Source organism: Rhinopithecus bieti, unplaced genomic scaffold, assembly GCF_001698545.2.
Source record: "Rhinopithecus bieti isolate Rb0 unplaced genomic scaffold, ASM169854v2 scaffold_26532, whole genome shotgun sequence".
Lineage (NCBI taxonomy): Eukaryota > Metazoa > Chordata > Mammalia > Primates > Cercopithecidae > Rhinopithecus > Rhinopithecus bieti.
In genome coordinates, this window is record NW_016812934.1 from 3,120,254 (window position 1) to 3,135,241 (window position 14,988).

At 42.6% G+C, this 14,988-nt stretch overlaps 1 pseudogene; it reads right to left on the bottom strand.

The window, feature by feature from the left end:
• LOC108512173 (zinc finger protein 317-like) overlaps nucleotides 1-14,988 on the bottom strand; it is a 50,016-nt pseudogene that overhangs the window by 32,373 nt on the left and 2,655 nt on the right.

Here is a 14,988-nt window from a genome sequence, read left to right on the forward strand (position 1 = left end):
GTGCAGTGGGGAAAAGTTAGGTAAGAGACATGTCTCCCTTTGTTTAAAGTTACACAGGGGTCTTAAAAGTCATCCTTCTGATGTTTATACTAGGTTACTCTTTCCCTCAAAGAAAGATGTTAAGTTCATTAAGTGGAAATTTCAATCACTTTCCTCCAATTGAATGTTGTATATAATTAAGCTTATTGTCTTTTTTTTTTTTTAAGTTTTGTCTTGGTAATGGATTAGCTGTGAAAAATAGCCTCTTTGTTTGGTGAAGTCAGGACCCTTCACAGGTGGGAAAAGAAAGAAAAGGGGCATGTAATAGATTGAGAGAGTGGCAGCCTAGAAAATCATGTGTGTTTGTTCAGCCAAGACCTCCAACCTCTGCTCTTGTGTTGTGTACTTCCTTCTTTCTAGAAACAGAAGCCAAGTTTCACTCAAACTAGAACTGTTATCAATCTTTATCCTGCAAATCCTTAGACCTTAAATGATGAGACCATCTAATTTCAGCCACCTACAGCACACGTTTTACTCCATTAAAAAATCTATCCCTGCTATCAACTTTTCACAATCATTTACTAAGTGTAGGAGGCTTCTTTCTAAATATTTATCTGCATTCTCAGCATAATTACATAATCTAGGTCCTCATAACTTCTTGACTGGACTCAGGCATGATCCTCCTAAATTGCTTCCTCAACCTCAGTCTCTTTCCCTTCCAGTTCACTCTAAGTATTTGTTTTTGGATTTATCTTTCCTCCAACCTCATCATATCATCATCTTCCCTAAATTAACTGGTATCCAGTGCATCAAGTCTCAACTCTAATATTTGGCTTCTCCATGATGCGTCTCTTCCACATGCACTTACTGAGAATCAACAATGCATCAGGCATGGTGGATGCGAATATAGGATACAAGCCTTGGCCGGGTGCAGTGGCTCACGCCTATAATCCCAGTACTTTGGGAGGCTGAGGCGGGTGGATCATCTGAGCTCAAGAGTTCGAGACCAGCCTGGCCAACATGATCAAACTCCGTCTCTAGTAAAAGACAAAAATTGGCTGGGTGTGGTGGTGGGTGCCTGTAATCCAAGCTACTCGGGATGCCGAAGCAGGAGAATTGCTTGAACCCGGGAGGTGGAGGCTGCAGTGAGCTGAGATCGCAACATTGCACTCCAACCTGGGTGACAGAGCGAGGCTCTGTCTCAAAAAAAAAAAAAAAAGCCTCACTTTTTTTACTTTCTTTTTTTTTGAGAGGGGGTCTTGCTATGTTGTGTAGGCTGGTGTGCGGTGGCGTGATCACAGCTCATTGCAGCCTTGATCTCCCAGGCTCAAGTGATCCTCCTGCCTCAGCCGCCAAAGTAGCTGGGACTACAGGTGCATGCCACCACGTTCGGCTAATTTTTGTATTTTTGGTAGAGACAGGGTTTCACCAAGTTGCCCGGGTTGGTTTCTAACTCCTGGCCTCAGGTGATCACCCACCCGCCTCAGCTTTCCAAAGTGCTGGGATAACAGGCGTGAGCCACTGTGCCTGGCTGCAAGCCTCACTTTTGATGAGCATCGATTTTTGTTGAGAAAAGAGATAAGTAATATAGGAAGAAGTTCCAGAATCAGGGAAGGCTTTGCGAAGGAGGTGCCCTTAGAACTTTGTCTTGAAGGAGTGGAATTCATCAGATAAAAGGGATTTTTCCAAGAAAAAGGAAGTACATGAAGAGAGATAAAAGGCCACTGAATAGAGAGCTGGCATGATTTATAGGTTAGCTCAGGATGACTTGAATAGGAGGGGCTGCAAGTGAGAACTGTGGGAAAGAGGGGTGGCTGGAGCCTGGCTGGGCAGACCATGGTTCTTATCTTCCCAGCAGAAGACCTCAGCTCCCACCAGGCCCTCCCCTGCCACCTTGCTCCTATCTGGCGCCTGGGACCTCAGTCAGGTTTCCCTCAATAGGAATGTGCCATTTTCCCAGATCTTCCAGTCTTTCAAGGTGTGATTCTCAAGCCACCTGCTCTAAACAGCCTGCCTAAATTTCCATGATCGTCTTTACAGTACTTCTGTTTCTAAAATTTGTTTTGGATAATAAAATTTATATATGATAAAAGATATTATTGTAATCATTTTAAGGTGTACAGTTCAGTGGCATCAAGTACAGCCACAATATTTTACAACCTTGACCACTGTCCATATCAAGCACTTCTTTATCTTCCGCAACTGAAGCTCTATACCCATTAAAAAAGAACTTGCTGTTTCCCCCTTCTCCCAGTCCCTGGCAACTACGGTTCTCCTTTCTGTCTCTATGACTACTCTAGGTACCTCCTGTGAGTGGAAACATATATTTGCTATTTTGTGACTGGCTTCTTTCACTTAGCATAATGTCTTCAAGGTTCATCTATGTTAATAACAGCAAGGTTCGTCTATGTTGCAGAATTTCCTTCATTTTCAAGACTGAATAATATTTCATTGTACGTACCACCATTTATTTATCTATTCATCTGTAAACATAGGTGTACACATACCTGTTTGAGTCCCTGCCTTCACTTTTTTGGGGGTGTTTTTAAGCTTTTGAAATATTTTTCAGGCCAGAAGTGATGGCTTACAGCTGTAATCCCAGCACTTTGGGAGGGCAAGGCAGAAGGATCGCTTGAGCCCAGGAATTTGAGACCAGCCTGAGCAACAAAGCGAGACCTCGTCTCTGCTAAGAATTTGGTATGAAATCATTAATTGTCTCATTTATTGCTGATATTATTTTATAATGCTATTGGACACCTACTAAGTGCTAAAGAATAGGCACTTCATGTACAGCAACAACCAAAGCCACTAACACTGAGCACTTACTGTGTACTAGGCACTGTTCTCAAGGCTTTACATGTAGTAACACATCCAATCCTCAGAATAACCTCATGAGATGAACACTTATTATCCCCAGAGGAGAAAGTGGACGCACTGGGGAGTTGTGCAATGCTCCCAAGGACACATAGCTAGTAAGAGGCATGTTTCATCAACTCTCACTGCAACCCAGAAAGGCAAATGTTACCATTTTCATTTATTCAGATGAGAAAATCACTATCAGAGAAACTAAGTGGCATATCTGATACAACGAGTTCAGAAACAGCAGAAATCAAATGCACCCTTGCTTCACCTGACTCCAATTCTCATGCTCTTTCCCCTGCCAAGTATCTTTATTTCATTTTATTTCTTCTACTAGATCGCACACTCTTGAGAGAAGAAAACTTCCTTCTGATTACTGCACATTTCTAAGCACATAGCCAATGATCATTAAATATTTGATTTCTCATAGTTAGGTTAATAAGTGGATAAATGTGTAGAGTTCAGGGAAAGGATAGACTTGTTCCGAATGGAGACTTGAGGACTTTGAGGACAGGGGAATGGAAAGAAATGATTTAAAATAATACTTTAACAAAGAAATCAGTGCTCAATTCTCATTGTTTTTCCAAGTCTGTGTGTCATAATACATGGCATGTTAAATATGCTGCATTCCATGCAAAAAGCTATTGATTATTCACAAAAATTACATTGCTCTCGTGAATTATTAAAATTTGCTAATGAGATGACAAGCAGACCAAAACTCCCATCAGGCTGCTGTTTCTGTCCTGCCATGGAGGGACCTTTTCTGTTCAGAGGGGAAAGCTTTGCAGTGGGTCAGGCTGGGAGGGGATGGCTGACAGGGCAAGTCAGTGTGCGGATGGATGGCCCCAGTGGGAGGAGGGCACGTGTGAATTGAGAAGTAGGATCCATCCATTATGTAAAAATAAACAATAAGCAACTTTTGAATCGCGGTGCTGTATTTCCTTCTGGGATTCAAATGACTACACAAACCACTTGAGCTTCATTTTTATGGTTTATGAAGCCCAAGGGAATTATCCACTCATAATTTATAGTTGCTGGTTCCACATAGTGTTTATGGCTCCGTATGCTATGTATGATGATATCGTGTACATGCCTGTACACAGGGTTTAATTAATGACCTAGAGATTATCCTTGGCCTGACTTATTGATGTCTGTGTGTTGGAAAACACGTGCTCAAATGCTGAAGAGTAAGAGCAGTTCAGGGCTTAGAGCAGCAGCCTTGGAATTGCAGAGCTGATCTTTGGGATTCTGCATATGTCGTCACCTTTCCAGCTCATCCTCTAAGCTTTTGCAAAAGTGAAGCAATTAAAATTAGATTAGATTTTGAATTCCTTTGATTCTGTTTCTTTCTATATTTTTTTGGAAAGCACAATGGACATAAAAGTTGCAATTGATTTTTTTTTGAGCTACTCTTTCTTTCAGAGAAAATTAGCCTTCTCCTTTTCTGCAGTTGGGGGTGAGTCTCCTGTAGTGGACCCTTGCAAGGTTGTCTTTTGGGATGCGAAGAGAAGAGAGAAGGTCAGGGATGTGGGTTGTAATTTCATTAAATTTTTTCTTTAGAGTAGCTCTTGTTAGAAGGAGATTTTAGAACGTAAAGATGGAAGTGACTTAATTAGATTGAGTTCAGTAGTTTTCATACTTTTGAAAATCCATATATTCCTTCTTTACAGAAACGTGTATGTGGAAGCCAACATATGAAACAGATAAAATAGTAGCCACTTTAGTATCTCTGGGTAGTTGAGAGGCAGTGTGGTGCAATGGTTAAAAGAATAAATTGTGGTGTCAGACTGCTTGGGTTTGGGTCCCAAGTTTTTCCTCCGTATGGAACTGGGCAAGTCATTTAACCTCTTTGTGGATCAGTTTATCCATCTTATGTTGGGGATGATAACAATAGAAGCTACCTCATAGGGTTTTCCTGAGCATTAAAGGAAGGACTTAATATAAGTTAAGCTTAGAATAATGTTTTGCATTTGGTACTTTCTATCAGCTACTGCTATTATTATTTGATCTACTTGAGGACTCAGTGAAGCAGCTTGAAAACCTCTGAATTATTCAAATATTTATTGAATATCTACTATGTGACAGGGACAGTTCTACATGCTGGGGACATGGTGGTGAACAAAACACAGTCTCTATTTTTTTGGCTCTTACATTCCTGTGGTCTAGAGGGTTGGCAAATTTTTTCTGTAAAGGGCCAGATAGTAAATATTTCAGGCTTTGTGAACCACAGGGGGCTCTATCATCACTACCCAACTCTGCTGTGGTAGCACTTAAGCAGCTGTAAACAGTATGGAAATGAGTGGACATGATTGTGTTGTAACAAAACTTTATTTACAAAACCAGGAAGTGGTAGGGATTTGGCCTGAGTGCAGAGGTTTGCCTCTTGGTCTAACCTAACCATTCCTCTTATAAATAAGACAACCGAGGCTTAGGTCACATAATAGTGGCAAAATCAACATAGGGATCCTGTTTCAGACATCCATGGTAGTACTGTCTCCATTCATGCTGTCTAATGTGCTGGCTTTGCTAGGGCCTTGGCCTTTTCCCTTCTTGTTTTTGAAGTTGTACAGTGAGTGAACTGGGTGGAAGAGGGAGTGTTGAGGGCTCCTTTCAGCAGGTCCCATGATCTGGTTGCTTTCTTATTCTAATTCCCCAGTGTCCTAGTGAGCAGAGAGTAGTGTGTATGTGTGGAGCAGAAGATGAGGTGAGGGGCCGGGCCTGGTGGCTCATGCCTGTAATCCCAGCACGTTGGGAGGCCGAGGCTGGTGAATCACAAGGTCAGGAGTTTGAGACCAGCCTGGTCAACATGATGAAACTCCATCTCTACTAAAAAAATACAAAAATTAGCCAGGCATGGTGGTGTGTGCCTGTAATCCCAGCTGCTCAGGAGGTTGAGGAGGGAGAGTTGTTTGAACCTGGGAGGCAGAGGTTGCAGTGAGCCAAGATCATGCCACTGCACTCCAGCCTGGGGGACAGAGCAAGATTCCATCAAAAAAAAAAAAAAAAAAAAAAAAAAAGAAAGAAAAAAAGAAGAAGAAAAAGAAGAAAAGATGAGGTGGGGATAGGATAGAGATCATGCATGGTTCGTTTAGCGCAAGTGCAATAGGGAGCCATTGTCGTATTCTGAACAGATAAACACCATGCTCAAGAGAATAGAGTTGTTCTAGCTGCTCTTGATAATGGAGTGCAGAAGCAGACTTGTTAGGAGCCCATTGCATGGATTCAGATGAGAGGTGATGTTGGCTCAGGCCGCACCATGGTGATAGTGATGGATGGAAATAGGGATAGGGGACAGATCCTGGATATATATTTTGAACGTAGCACCAATAGGTATTTCTGACAGATCGAAGGTGAAGTATGAAGAACGAGAGGAGTCAAGGATGACTGTCCACTCATAGGGTTCATAGAGTTCCCAGGCTAATCACATAGCCGAAGAACCTTCTTTGAAGTATGGGCGAAGTAAGAGGAGTGACTTATTCCAGGTCCCAGCAGCAAGGAATGGCTGCACCTGGTCTAGAAGACACAGCTCTATCTATCTCCCTTTTCCATTTACCGTCCTTTGCTTTTTTGAGTTAATCTTCTTGCTTCTGTGAGTCCACAGAGCTAGGTGCCTGCCATAGTTTGAATGTGTGCTCCCAAAAGCATGTGCTGAAAACTGAATCCCCAATGCAACACTGTTGGGATGTGGGGTCTAATGGGAGGTGTCTAGGCCACCAGGGCTCTGCCTTCAGGAATGAATTAATGCTGATTATAAAAGGCTTGAGGCTGGGAGTTTGATCTCTTGCTCTCTCTTCCCCTTTTGCCTTCTGCCGTGGGATGATGCAACAGACACCCCCACCAGATGCTGGCCCCTTGATCTTGGACTTCACAGCCTCCAGAACTGTGAGTCAATACATTTCTGTTCATTATCAATTACCCAGTCTGTGCCATTCTATTATAGCAATACAAAATGGGTTTGACAGTGTTCTTCCACCCCCGACCCTTTCCACATCATCCTGTTTTTACTTATCCTTGTCACAAAATTTCGCTTTCTGTTTTGTAATTGCCTGTTTTCTGTCTCCTCCACTAGGTGAGCTCTTTCAGAACTCCTAGCGTAGTGCTTGACACATAGTACATGTTTAATAAATGTTTGTTCTATGAAGAAATAACCAAGGTTTTTCAAATTGCCTTTCTTCTCTCAATTACAGCCATTCTATAAAATCTCATTGTTGTTTCCTTACAGTTTTTCTTCTTTCACTGAACTTCGGTTTGGTGTTTTCTTTATATCATTTTTCTCTTAGGCTCTTTATGTGGGTTTGCTTCATGTTTTCTATTTAAGAATTTCCCCAGAGCCTGTCATAGTGAAGGGAAAAGTCTTTTGATTTTCATTTTAAATTACATCCACATCCGTTAAACAGTAACACAACAAGTAGTAAGGCATTTGATATTTTAAATCTCTCTTTTAACTTCCTTTTAGTTTCTCAACAGGTCTCTCGGGGGGCATGTAAGTTCAGAGCATCTTGAACTTATATGCCCCCTGAGGACTGGACGGAGTTGCAGTGGTGCGGGTACTACTTGAACGTGTGCTGTGCAGCTCGAAAATGTGGGGTCTATGCATATCCACAGTGTAATGCATTTGCCTAACTCCAGTCTTCTCTTTTGGCATTACTGTAGTTGGAAATTTGCTGTAATAAACACCAGGTGTCAACAATCTAGGCAACCATGCCCTGACTAAATCTTCTCAGGATGAGGGTGCACCTGCTGGAAGCATCTTCCAGAACTGCTAGTCGCTGAAGCTGCAAATTCACATAATCCTTGCTTTTAGCTAAATCATTGCTCTGTGTCCTGCAAGCTATAAAAAGACAGAATCAGGTTAGAGGACATAATGGGTAAAATACCTGTTTCTTTATTTTTATTTTTTATTAAACTTTAAGTTCTGGGATACATGTGCAGGACATGCAGGTTTGTTACATAGGTATACGCGTGCCATGGCGGTTTGCTGCACCCATTAACCCATCATCTACATTAGGTATTTCTCCTAATGCTATCCCTCTCCTAGCCCCCCAAACCTCTGACAGGCCCCAGTGTGTGATGTTCCCTCCCTGTGCCCATATGTTCTCATTGTTCAGCTCCCACTTAGGAGTGAGAACATGGTGGTGTTTGGTTTTCTGTTCTTGTGTTAGTTTGCTGTGAATGGTGGTTTCTAGCTTAATCTGTGTCCCTGCAAAGGACATGAACTCATCCTTTTTTATAGCTGCATAGTATTGCATGTTGTGCATGTGCCACATTTTCTTTATTCAGTCTATCATTGCTGGGCATTTGGGTTGGTTCCAAGTCTTTGCTATTGTGAACAGTGCTGCAATAAACATATGTGTGCATGTGTCTTTATAGTAGAATGATTTATAATCCTTCAGGTATATGCCCACTAATGGGATTGCTGGGTCAAATAGCTAAAATACCTCTTTCTTACTGTGACCTGAACGATATATTTTTATTCTTATTTATTCTCTTGCACAGTAGCTTTTGGGAGACATGAGTCTTTTCATTGTCTTAAGAAGGGCTGTGAGCTAGAAGTAGATGATTTGTTGTCATATTTTTGGCCTTATGATCATAACATAATTCTTCTCAATTCAATGATAAAATAATAGATAATATTTATCAGCCTGGCATTGTTTTGAGTATTCTACATATACTCTTATTTAATCCTCACAATAATTTTAAGGTAGGTGCCGTTATTATTCCCATTTTACAGATGAGGAATGAACTTAAGTAACTGACCCTGTGATGGTTAATTTTCTGTGTCAGCTTGACTGTGCTAAGGAATACTCAGATATCAGGTAAAATTTATTTCTGAGTGTGTTTGAGAGGATCTCTCTGGAAGAGATTAGCATTTGCATTGCTGGACTGAGTACAGATCACCCTCACCAATGTGGGCAGGCATCCTCCAGTCCGTTGAAGGCCCCAACAGAAAAGGCAGAGGAAAGGGGAATTTGCTCTCTGCTTGAACTGGGACAGCCATCTTCTCCTGCCCTTGGATATCCTGGTTCTCGGGCCTTTGGGCGTGGACACTGGGAGTTTCACCATTGACTCCCCTTGTCCTCAAGCCTTTGGGCTTGGAATTACACTACTGGCTTTTCTGGGTCTCCAGACTGCAGACAGCAGATCATGGAACTTCTCTATCTCCATCATCAGGTGAGCCAATCCCTCATCATAAATCTCTTTCTTTAAATTTATGTGTATCCTATTGATTCCATTTCTCTGGAGAACCCTGACTACTTCAGGTCCCATGACAATATCTGTACAGCCCAGGGCATAATCATTGTCATCAAATGGTATTTGGATATTTATATGCTCTATGGTATTATGCTAGCTTACATTCTGTTTTTACTTATAAATATTTTAAATCATGAGTTTTTTTGTGGGTACAGACTAAATTTCAAGAAGCCTAAAGATTGGTCAGGCACAGTGGCTCACACCTGTAATGCTAGCACTTTACAGTGAGGGCTAGCACTTTACAGGGCTGAGGTGGGTGGGATTTCTTGAGCTCAGGAGTTTGAGAACAGCTTGGGCAACATAGTGAAACATTGTCTCTATTAAAAATTTAAAAAGATCAGCCAGATGTGGTAGTGCATGCCTGTAGTCCCAGCTACTCAAGACATTGTGGTGGGAAGATTTGCTTGAGCCTGAGAGATTGAGGCCGCAGTGAACCATGGTCGTGCCACTGCATTCCAGCCTGGGTTACAAAGTAAGAGCCTGTTTCAGAAAAAAAAAGGCCTTATGGTTAATTTGTGTTTAATATGGCATATAATATTTTATAAAAATTCTCAACAGTTATATGCCACTGTAGTATTCATGAAGTGCTTTTATAGGCAATATCTCCCTTAATTTTAGTGTTCTGTTGACACTCAACCTATTCTATTATCAGAATCATACCGGTCATCTTAAGTGCAGAGAAATGTCTTGTCCCTCCTTTTCTTTTTTAATTTCTCCCAGTTCCCACCTTCCCCCACATCTATTGCTTTAGAATATTCAAATACTTTCATATCAATTACTCCATGTAATTCTCAAACCAGTCATCTGAGGTAGATGTTTATTCTTTCCATTTTGTTGTTGAAGAAGTTGAGACTTAGAGAAATGATGTGACCATTGGTGGGATGAGGTAGAAGGAGAGGTCAGAGAAGTTCAAAGTGTAGGAAGGGTTCAATCCACTGCCGCTGGCTTTGAAGATAAAGGGGCCACAAGTCAGGGAACATGGCTTCTAGAAGCTAAGAACAACCCCTGAATTCTGCCAACCACCTGGATGAACCTAGAAGCACATTCTCTCCTAGAACCTCTAGAAAGGAACCACCCCTGCTGACAGCTTGATTTCAGCCCTCTAAGACTCTTACCAGAGGATCATCTGAGCCAGGTGGTGCCTGGACTTTTGATCCATGGGCATTGTGAGATAATAAATTTATTATTTTAAGCCACTAAGTTTGTGGTATTTGTAAGAGTAGAAACAGAAAGAGTGTAATCACAAAGTTGTTCAGTGGTGATGCAGGTGATGCCAAATCCCACACTATTTCCACTGGCTGCCTGGGACAACATCCAGTGCTGTGGTCTTCTAAGGGAGGCAGGGGCATCAACCCCAGGGTACGCACAAGATGATCCGTTGAGGTAAAGAAAAAATATATATCATCTCAACTTTTAAACGTATAGTTCTTTTAAGGTTTTGTAATGTAATTAATGTGTTAGTATAATAGAATATTATATAATTTGCACATAGCATGTTTCCCTTTTTTTTTTTGTTTTATTAATAGGATTGCATGATCAAAGTGACTGTTCACAGTGACCTACAGGAGAGCAGAACATGGAGTCAGCATGCTGTAGTGGAAAGTTCACTGTGTTTGGAGTTGGAACCACAGATTTTATTTCTATCTGTGATGATAATTGGTATGGTGGCTTTGGCTAAGCCACTTGATATCTTTGGCTTGCATTTCCTTGTGGAGCTCGAGGTAGGCATCATGTATGTTCCCTGAGCTTTCCTTGAGAATGTGGAGATGCCACATGGACCTCTAAATCAGTAACTACCATCTCTGAACCATGTCTCTGTTCTGAACCTCTGTTCACGTCTTTGCTATTCCCCCAGCATCCTAACTTAGAAACCTCATACCCATATTCAAACAAGTGCCAAGCTCTGTTGGGTCTACCTCTATAAAGTCAATAGAATTCATCTTGCTCTCTGTTTTCTTATGGCTGAGGATTTAGTTCAGGTCCTCATCAGCAGGCTTGGATGATAGGGACAGCCTTTTAACCCCTCTCCGCATCTCTGAGCGCCACACTGCTGCTGGTTGTCTGTCCAAAACATAAGCCAAAATATATTTTTCTCATGAAAACTCCCTTTACCTTTACACTGCTTTTAGCAAGGCCCTGTGGAATCTTGCCTTTTTCGTCATTGCATTCTGTCTAAGGAACAAGATGCGCACTTAGTGGCGGTAATCTTGTGTTATCTCTGGAGTACATGAGCATGCTGGTGGTGGCTGGATGAGGTGCCCTAACACCTGGGTAAGGGAGCCCCCAACACTGAGGTTACTCAGAACAACTGATCAGAGATTGAGGGGGACTAGAACCTCACTCTCTGGGACCATTAATTTCTGCTTCCTTTGCACTTTTACCTCTTAAATATTCCATTTTTACCAAGGTGTACACAGTAGGAATGAAAACAAAGCCTTGAGGATTTACAAAAATCCACGGAAGGGCTCTGGAGATACTCTCCCTGTGAAGATACTGGGAGATACCATGGATATAAGCTTTGGTTTCCAAATACATAATTTATAGGTCTGAGATCCTTTAGGTTATTAAGCTATAATTTAGTGTACTTAAAAGGAATGTATTAATAATTATCTTTGTGACTTTGGAAATATAGACAACATAATCTTCATCACCATTTTATCTATCACCCAAAAGTGTATTTAAATGTTTCATTTATTTTCATTTAATGTGTAGTATCCAATCAGCTATTCCCTTTTTCATTTCTTCCCATTGTTTAGGCAAAAAATAAAATTTTGTTCATTAAATTTATAAAAAATATTTCTATAACCCTTATTGTGTATCAGGCACTGTTCTAAAAACTTTGCAAATTTTAACTCATCTAATTTTGTGAGGTAGGTACTATTATAATTAGTTCCACTTTGCAGATAAGGAAACTGAAGCACAGGAAAGTGAAATAACTTGTCCACACAATTCATTTGCCTTTAAGGTCAGATCCTATGTTACAGACCTGATCTCGTTGCTCCCTGTTGGTCTCTCTCTTTCTGGTCTTCTTTCTGTCTCATGACCTTGTACAAGTATGCTGGGCCTAGTATATATTCTTCTTTGTTCTTCACTTCTTCCTTCCCAATGGGGAAAGTGTTATGTTATGAATATATTTCAGAGTGACTGAATTCTGATGGCCACAATTTCCTTAACAGTGGTAATTGATGAATTTTAATGCAAAGGCCAAACTAGGGTTTGTATTTTCCTTCCCTTTATCTGTGCTTCTCAGGGTGTCTTCCTTGTCTCTGTTAGGAGGACCACCTGCCATCCCCGTGTTCAGTCTAACCTGAATCTGTTGGGAGGACCACTGCTCATCTCTGTGTTCAGGCTGCCCCGTCTCCGTTGGAAGAACCACCTCCTATCCCCGTGTTCAGGCTGCCCTGTCTCTGTTAGGGGAGCCACTGCTCATCCCTGTGTTCAGGCTGCCTCCTTTCTGTTGTGGGAACCACTGCTGATCCCTGTGTTCAGGCTGCCCCGTCTCTGTTGGGAGGACCACCGCTCATCCCATGTTCAGGCTGCCCCGTCTCTGTTGGGACAGGCTGCCCCGTCTCTGTTGGGAGGACCACTGCCCATCTCTGTGTTCAGGCTGCCCCGTTTCTCTTGGGAGGACCACCGCTCATCCCTGTGCTCAGGCCGCCCATCTCTGTTGAGAGGACCACCCCCCATCTCTGTGTTCAGGCTGCCCTGTCTCTGTTGGGAGGACCACTGCCCCTCCCTGCATTCAGTCTACCCTGTCTCTGTTGAGAGGATCACCACTCATCTCTGTGTTCAGGCTGCCCCATCTCTGTTGGGAGGACCACCGCTCATCCCTGTGCTCAGGCCTCCCATCTCTGTTGAGAGGACCACCGCCCATCTCTGTGTTCAGGCTGCCCTGTCTCTGTTGGGAAGATACCATCCATCTCTGTTTTAAGGCCCAGTACCTTGGAGTTTTTCCTGACTCCTCTCTTGCTCCCTTAACCCACACCTCATTTTCTACAGATCCTGTTAGTTCTACCTTCCTAGCCTGTCCTGATTCAAACAATTTCTCTTCTCCTTCTCCATTCCCAGGCAGGTCCATACCGCAACTGCTTCTTGCCTGGACCATTACAAGAGCCTCTTTTTGGTCTCTTCCTCCCTTGCTCCTTCCAGTATGTTCTTCACAGGCAGCCAGAGTGATCCTGACATTGCTCTTATTCAACTCCAGCGGCTTTGTGTCACTCTCAAGACACAGCCTGGTGTCTTACTGTGGTCTCCAAGGCCCCTCACAGCTAGGCCCACGGCTGCCTCCCCATCATCGTTACTTCATCTCTCCCCTGCCTGCTGTCTCAGGTCCACTGGCCTCCTCCCTCCTGCTCCAGCTTCGCTCCCAGCTGCCTCCCACCTCAGAGACTCCCTGTCCACAAGCTCTCCTGCAGCCTGGAATACTCTTCTCTCAGACCTGACCATGGGTGTTCCTCCTTATTCTTCAAGTCTCTGCTGTCTTCTAACCTGTTTGTTTTCCTTCAAGGCACCTGACTTTTTTGCTATACATTTATTTGGTTTTGTGTTCTCTCTCTAGAATATAAGCTCCATGGCATCAGGAATTCAGCACCTGGAAAAATAACTGCACATATTAAGGCTTTATTAAATATTTGGAATCAATGAATGAATGCATTTTTGAAGGATTAAAATGAATATGGGAGAAGGGAGTTGGATATTTCCAAAAAACTTCTGGTGACAGAAGCGAGGGAGATGGAAGGCAGTGTCTAGGAGTGAGTCCCTTCCCTCGACTGCAAAAGAAAACTTGCTTCCCTCAAGGAACAAAGCAAGCCTGAGTTGAGGGAGCCCTCCCCACCTCGTTCCATCTTACCCAGTTCCATCTTACCCACCTATTGCCTGCCTGTGCGATCCCTGGTCTGTGGGTTGGAGGCTTACGGGAAAGCACCTGATTGGCCATCACAGAGCAGAGCAGCGCTGCTTTTTTGCAGTTCTGCTCTGCAAAGGGTCTCTCCGAGAAAGGGCTTATAGGAGCTTGGTGCAAAGGATGACATTCCCTCCTTGGGATGGATTAGCAGGCACTGAGGACCTATTTGTCACTTGGGACCAAAGTCCTTTAGGAGAAACTTAATACTTTGGTTGAATAGCAGAGGCTTTCTCAGGGAAACTCTCCAAGGAGTTTCTGCCCAGGCCTCCCAGGGTAGAGCAGTGATTTGTAGCAGTTGCAGGTCTTCTTATATTCTAGTTTCATCTCTCCCCATTGATTTTGCCATTTGCGGCTCATAATGGAAATGAGGATGGCAGGCACAGATGAAGCACTTACTAGACTCTCCTGTCTGTCTTGTAGCTGGCACACTCCTGGGGAATCAGAAAAATAGGTATTTGCTTCCTTAACTCTTCTCTGGGTTTCACTAAGTTGGGGTCATCTGGAAGGTGGACATCAATTCTGTGGATTGGTTCATATTGTACAGCGAGAAAACAGATGAAAGGATTAGGACCACCTCCCAACTAAAAGCTTAAAAGAGAATATGTTATAGATTGTGGCAATTTATACTAATTTTAGGAATATACTTTGCCAATACGGGATGAAAAATATGTTTTGTTAAGACGAGTTCCCTTCACCCAGATCTTAGGGGGCGATGTAATGTTTACTGCAGCTTTATTATGATGCGGGAATGCCAGTATGTATTTGCCTTAAGAAAACCCAAGATAAATATTGTAGCATCTCCTGCATATAGAGGTCAGTCTGGAAGACAGCTTTGATCTGAAACAATAAGTGAAAAAAGCCTTTGAGATACAAAGCAATAGACTCATTGTCCCTGCGTTAAAGTCAAACTCCTTAGCACTTCCTAAAATCTTCACTGATTCCCGTTTAGTATTCTATTTTCAGCCTTTCCAGTTGTCTTGTTTCCCAGCCCATAG